Here is a 6,216-nt window from a genome sequence, read left to right as displayed (position 1 = left end):
TAGGCCAGTTAACCCACTGTTCCTAGGCCAGTTAACCCACTGTTCCTAGGCCAGTTAACCCACTGTTCCTAGGCCAGTTAACCCACTGTTCCTAGGCCAGTTAACCCACTGTTCCTAGGCCAGTTAACCCACTGTTCCTAGGCCAGTTAACCCACTGTTCCTAGGCCAGTTAACCCACTGTTCCTAGGCCAGTTAACCCACTGTTCCTAGGCCAGTTAACCCACTGTTCCTAGGCCAGTTAACCCACTGTTCCTAGGCCAGTTAACCCACTGTTCCTAGGCCAGTTAACCCACTGTTCCTAGGCCAGTTAACCCACTGTTCCTAGGCCAGTTAACCCACTGTTCCTAGGCCAGTTAACCCAATGTTCCTAGGCCAGTTAACCCACTGTTCCTAGGCCAGTTAACCCACTGTTCCTAGGCCAGTTAACCCACTGTTCCTAGGCCAGTTAACCCACTGTTCCTAGGCCAGTTAACCCAATGTTCCTAGGCCAGTTAACCCACTGTTCCTAGGCCAGTTAACCCACTGTTCCTAGGCCAGTTAACCCACTGTTCCTAGGCCAGTTAACCCACTGTTCCTAGGCCAGTTAACCCACTGTTCCTAGGCCAGTTAACCCACTGTTCCTAGGCCAGTTAACCCACTGTTCCTAGGCCAGTTAACCCACTATTCATAGGCCAGTTAATCCACTGTTCCTAGGCCAGTTAACCCACTGTTCCTAGGCTAGTTAACCCACTGTTCCTAGGCCAGTTAACCCACTGTTCCTAGGCCAGTTAACCCACTGTTCCTAGGCCAGTTAACCCAATGTTCCTAGGCCAGTTAACCCACTGTTCCTAAGCCTGTTAACCCACTGTTCCTATGCCAGTTAACCCACTGTTCCTAGGCCAGTTAACCCACTGTTCCTAGGCCAGTTAACCCACTGTTCCTAGGCCAGTTAACCCACTGTTCCTAGGCCAGTTAACCCACTGTTCCTAGGCCAGTTAACCCACTGTTCCTAGGCCAGTTAACCCACTGTTCCTAGGCCAGTTAACCCACTGTTCCTAGGCCAGTTAACCCACTGTTCCTAGGCCAGTTAACCCACTGTTCCTAGGCCAGTTAACCCACTATTCCTAGGCCAGTTAATCCACTGTTCCTAGGCCAGTTAACCCACTGTTCCTAGGCTAGTTAACCCACTGTTCCTAGGCCAGTTAACCCACTGTTCCTAGGCCAGTTAACCCACTGTTCCTAGGCCAGTTAACCCACTGTTCCTAGGCCAGTTAACCCACTGTTCCTAGGCCAGTTAACCCACTGTTCCTTGGCCAGTTAACCCACTGTTCCTAGGCCAGTTAACCCACTGTTCCTAGGCCAGTTAACCCACTGTTCCTAGGCCAGTTAACCCACTGTTCCTAGGCCAGTTAACCCACTGTTCCTAGGCCAGTTAACCCACTGTACCTTGGCCAGTTAACCCACTGTTCCTAGGCCAGTTAACCCACTGTTCCTATTCCTAGGCCAGTTAACCCACTGTTCCTAGGCCAGTTAACCCACTGTTCCTAGGCCAGTTAACCCACTGTTCCTAGGCCAGTTAACCCACTATTCCTAGGCCAGTTAACCCACTGTCCCTAGGCCAGTTAACCCACTGTCCCTAGGCCGTCATTGAAAATAAGAATTTGTTCTTAACTGACTTGCCTAGTTAAATAAAGGTAAAATAAAATATAATAAAATGTATCTTTGAGTCATAACTTCTCTGTACGATGGGCCAAGAAATGATTTAATATGGCTATTTAATATGGCTATAGGTGTGGCTGCTAAGAACTGAACACACATACACAGTGGAGATTGTAGCATGTAAATCCAGGCGCTATACACTGAATGAACAGTGAACACACGCTGTTTCCACTATTTCAGCGAAGGCACGTATGATGATTGTTACCTCAGTTGAATTAAACAACTGTAAATGGCTCTTATCGGCTAAATAATTGAAATGAAGAAAATAAAAATGCATTCAATTATTACTGGATAAATACTTGTTGTGTTCTCCGATTGATGAAAATAAACCCAGACTGCTATGAAGAGAAAGCATATTATGTCCTACTGTTGAGAGAGATGTGTTGAAAGAAAGAAGAATATTAACAGGGTCGTGTCAGCTATCACTGAAAGGCTTTAGTAATAGCGCTTGTAGTGCGTGGTCCTGTCAAAGCAGAGTTGAAAATGAGTTTTGGCTATATAGTCAAAAGATCCTAAATGAAAATGAACGGATCTTTTGACTATATATATATATAGCCTAAAATCATTTTCAACTCTGCCTTTGTTTGCCATCTGTTTGTAATTTCTTTAAGGTAAGAAACGTATAAAATGACGAATATAAAGTCTAACTCGATCTTATTTCGTTGTGGAATCGTCTATAAGTTATATAGCGTACTAACTTTGATTGAAAATACATATTTTATAAAAAGGAAATAACTTATTACATACAGTATGTGCCTGACTTATTGCGCGTAATGTAGGCCTAATGCCAATCCTTGCTGTTCCTTACATACTCTCGGCTACATGACTGTCTCTCCAACTTTTGAAATCTCTTTGGGGGAAAAAATGTATAAACACTAGTATCTGTTCTAACTCTTCTTTTAACATAGCCTGTTAACGTTGAGAAAATGAACTAACATGAGTTATGGCTATGCATGACTTTATAATGAATAGCCTAGCTCGCTGCTCACCAGGTCTTTCAAACTTCTCGGTTAGAACTCATTTAGTTCCTTTAATTTATATTCCCCGACGCACTAATGTAACCATTAGTTCGATGTGGTGTCCAGCGCGCAATCGAGCAACGCGTCAGAGTACCACTGCTCCATATGTTGGGCAGCCTTCCGCACCTCAGTGTGTTGTTGATTTCCCGCCAGTAGAGGGCACACATTTCACCTAAATGTTCCAATGTGGCTTGTTGTTCCCTTGTTACAACTCGTATTGTATTAAACCTGATTTATTGTAGCCTACCTTCTGTTGTGCTTTCTAGACCTGAGTTTCCCCTATTACAGACAGATGCATTGACAGTCATTGGACCACTGTACCTCCCAAATTCACATGGTGTCAACGGTACATGATAAAGTTTCACACTTTCAACCAAGCCCTGTTAGTAGAGTAGTGACCATTATTATTTTACAGCAGATGAAAGGGAAGTTATGCCTAGTGGTTAGAGCGTTGGGCCAGTAACCGAAAGGGTGCTGGTTCGAATCCCTGAGCCGACGACTAGGGATGGTAATGTGGTGGGGAACTCAGGGATGGTAATGTGGTGGGGAACTCAGGGATGGTAGTGTGGTGGGGAACCCAGGGATGGTAATGTGGTGGGGAACCCAGGGATGGTAGTGTGGTGGGGAACCCAGGGATGGTAGCGTGGTGGGGAACCCAGGGATGGTAGCGTGGTGGGGAACCCAGGGATGGTAGCGTGGTGGGGAACCCAGGGCTGGTAGTGTGGTGGGGAACCCAGGGATGGTAGTGTGATGGGGAACCCAGGGATGGTAGAGTGGTGGAGAACCCAGGGATGGTAGAGTGATGGGGAACCCAGGGATGGTAGTGTGATGGGGAACCCAGGGATGGTAGAGTGATGGGGAACCCAGGGATGGTAGTGTGATGGGGAACCCAGGGATGGTAGTGTGATGGGGAACCCAGGGATGGTAGAGTGATGGGGAACCCAGGGATGGTAGAGTGATGGGGAACCCAGGGATGGTAGTGTGATGGGGAACCCAGGGATGGTAGAGTGATGGGGAACCCAGGGATGGTAGAGTGATGGGGATTGGGTTTCTGTGAAACTGAAAACCACTCTCTACTGTTTCCAAGGCGATCGCTATACGATGACCAGCCTGCCTAGAGTTCTCTGTCTGATTAACAACCAGAAGTTTAAAGCAGAGGATATGAGGGACAGAGCGGGATCAAACATTGATGCTGGTATTTCAACCTCTTATCTTCAACCAGACACACTTCTATATTTCAACATCTGACCAACTTTCTCTTGTCTGACTCGGTAGTTGGTTATTATGGGTTGATTTTAAATAATGATTTAGTGAGACAGAATTGTTTAAGAGTTGAGTGCCTTCTCTTGTCCTGCAGTGGAACTGGAGAAGGTGTTCAGCTGTCTGGGGTTCAAGGTGGTGATGCCAAATGAACATGACTAAGAAGGAGATACAAGATGTGCTGAAGCTCTGCTCTGAGCTGAAGAAGAAGGCTGGGTCTAAGGCTGGATCAGAGACTGGGTCTAAGGCTGGATCAGAGACTGGGTCGGAGGAAAGATCAGGGGCAGAGTTGGAGGCAGGGTCAGAGACAAGATCAGAGGCAGAGTTGGAGGCAGGGTAAGAGGCAGGATCAGAGGCTGGATCAGAGGCTGGGTCGGAGGCAAGATCAGGGGCAGAGTTGGAGGCAGGGTCAGAGACAAGAACAGAGGCAGAGTTGGAGGCAGGGTCAGAGGCAGGATCAGAGGCAGAGTTGGAGGCTGGGTCAGAGGCAGGATCAGAGGCTGGGTCGGAGGCTGGGCTAGAGACAGTCGGCTTCCTAGATTTCAAGGCCTTCGCCCCTGTTGGTGCAGATACTCTGGTGGTCAGGGCCACTATGGATACGTCTGTCTCCTATAGGCACAATATCACAGGGTGCTGGTTTATCCAGGCTATGTGCCTCCATCTGGAAAAGGGCTGCCCCATGTAAAGCCTGATTATTTTGGAGGACACAATATTTTTCATTAATTGTACATGTCCATGTCCTGTTAATACACATTTCATCACTTGAACTATCCACACTGTGTGCTTATGTCATCGCTGTCTGCTCCCGTGTTTCCTGCTCTCTCCAGAGATGACATCCTGATTATACTCTGTGAGGTCAAAAACGACGTGAGCCAGAAAGGGCTGTTGGATAAAGGGGTGGTCAAGCAGACGCCTGTGTCCGGGGAGTACCTGAGGAAGAAACTCTTCTTTCCTGTGCCAGAGAAGAATCTGAAGGCCCAATAGATGGGCTTTCTACCTGGGCCTTGCTGAGGACACACCTATTCCCTGGGCTTAGCTGAGCCCACACCTATTCCCTGGGCCACGCTGAGGCCACACCTATTTCCTGGGCCATGCTGAGGCCACACCTATTTCCTGGGCCACGCTGAGGCCACACCTATTTCCTGGGCCACGCTGAGGCCACACCTATTCCCTGGGCTTAGCTGAGCCCACACCTATTCCCTGGGCTTAGCTGAGCCCACACCTATTCCCTGGGCCACGCTGAGCCCACACCTATTCCCTGGGCTTAGCTGAGCCCACACCTATTCCCTGGGCCATGCTGAGCCCACACCTATTCCCTGGGCCACGCTGAGCCCACACCTATTCCCTAGGCCACGCTGAGCCCACACCTATTCCCTGGGCCACGCTGAGCCCACACCTATTCCCTGGGCTTAGCTGAGCCCATACCTATTCCCTGGGCCTCGCTGAGCCCACAACTATTCCCTGGGCTTAGCTGAGCCCACACCTATTCCCTGGGCCACGCTGAGCCCACACCTATTCCCTGGGCTTAGCTGAGCCCACACCTATTCCCTGGGCCACGCTGAGCCCACACCTATTCCCTGGGCTTAGCTGAGCCCACACCTATTCCCTGGGCTTAGCTGAGCCCACACCTATTCCCTGGGCTTAGCTGAGCCCACACCTATTCCCTGGGCTTAGCTGAGCCCACACCTATTCCCTGGGCTTAGCTGAGCCCACACCTATTCCCTGGGCTTAGCTGAGCCCACACCTATTCCCTGGGCTTAGCTGAGCCCACACCTGTTCCCTGGGCCTAACAGGGGTATGTGTGATTTCAGCGAGGCCCAGGGAATAGGTGTGGGCTCAGCGAGGCCCAGGGAATAGGTGTGGGCTCAGCGAGGCCCAGGGAATAGGTGTGGGCTCAGCGAGGCCCAGGGAACAGGTGTGATCCCAGCTGTTTGAAGATGGCGAATAAAACCTGAAAGTAAAATAAGCAAAAATAAAACTTAAGAAAAGGAAGCATAGAAATAGAGCACAAAGAACAGATCAACCACTCGTTAGGCTTTCAATGAGAATGACAGATCTATAACTCACATTTCTGCATTTGTAAAACGATGCCACATGCTCAATTGAAGGAGTAGATCAATAAACATGGTAGCAATGTAAACCTGGGATCCCCCTCTTTTTTTTAACAAAGGCTTTTCAAAATAAATTACATTTGACAAAACTACTTTCAAAAAGTGTTTACCAGTGATTGCATTAGAAT

This window comes from Oncorhynchus kisutch, linkage group LG8, assembly GCF_002021735.2.
Source record: "Oncorhynchus kisutch isolate 150728-3 linkage group LG8, Okis_V2, whole genome shotgun sequence".
NCBI lineage: Eukaryota > Metazoa > Chordata > Actinopteri > Salmoniformes > Salmonidae > Oncorhynchus > Oncorhynchus kisutch.
Note: the sequence above shows the minus strand (reverse complement) of the source record.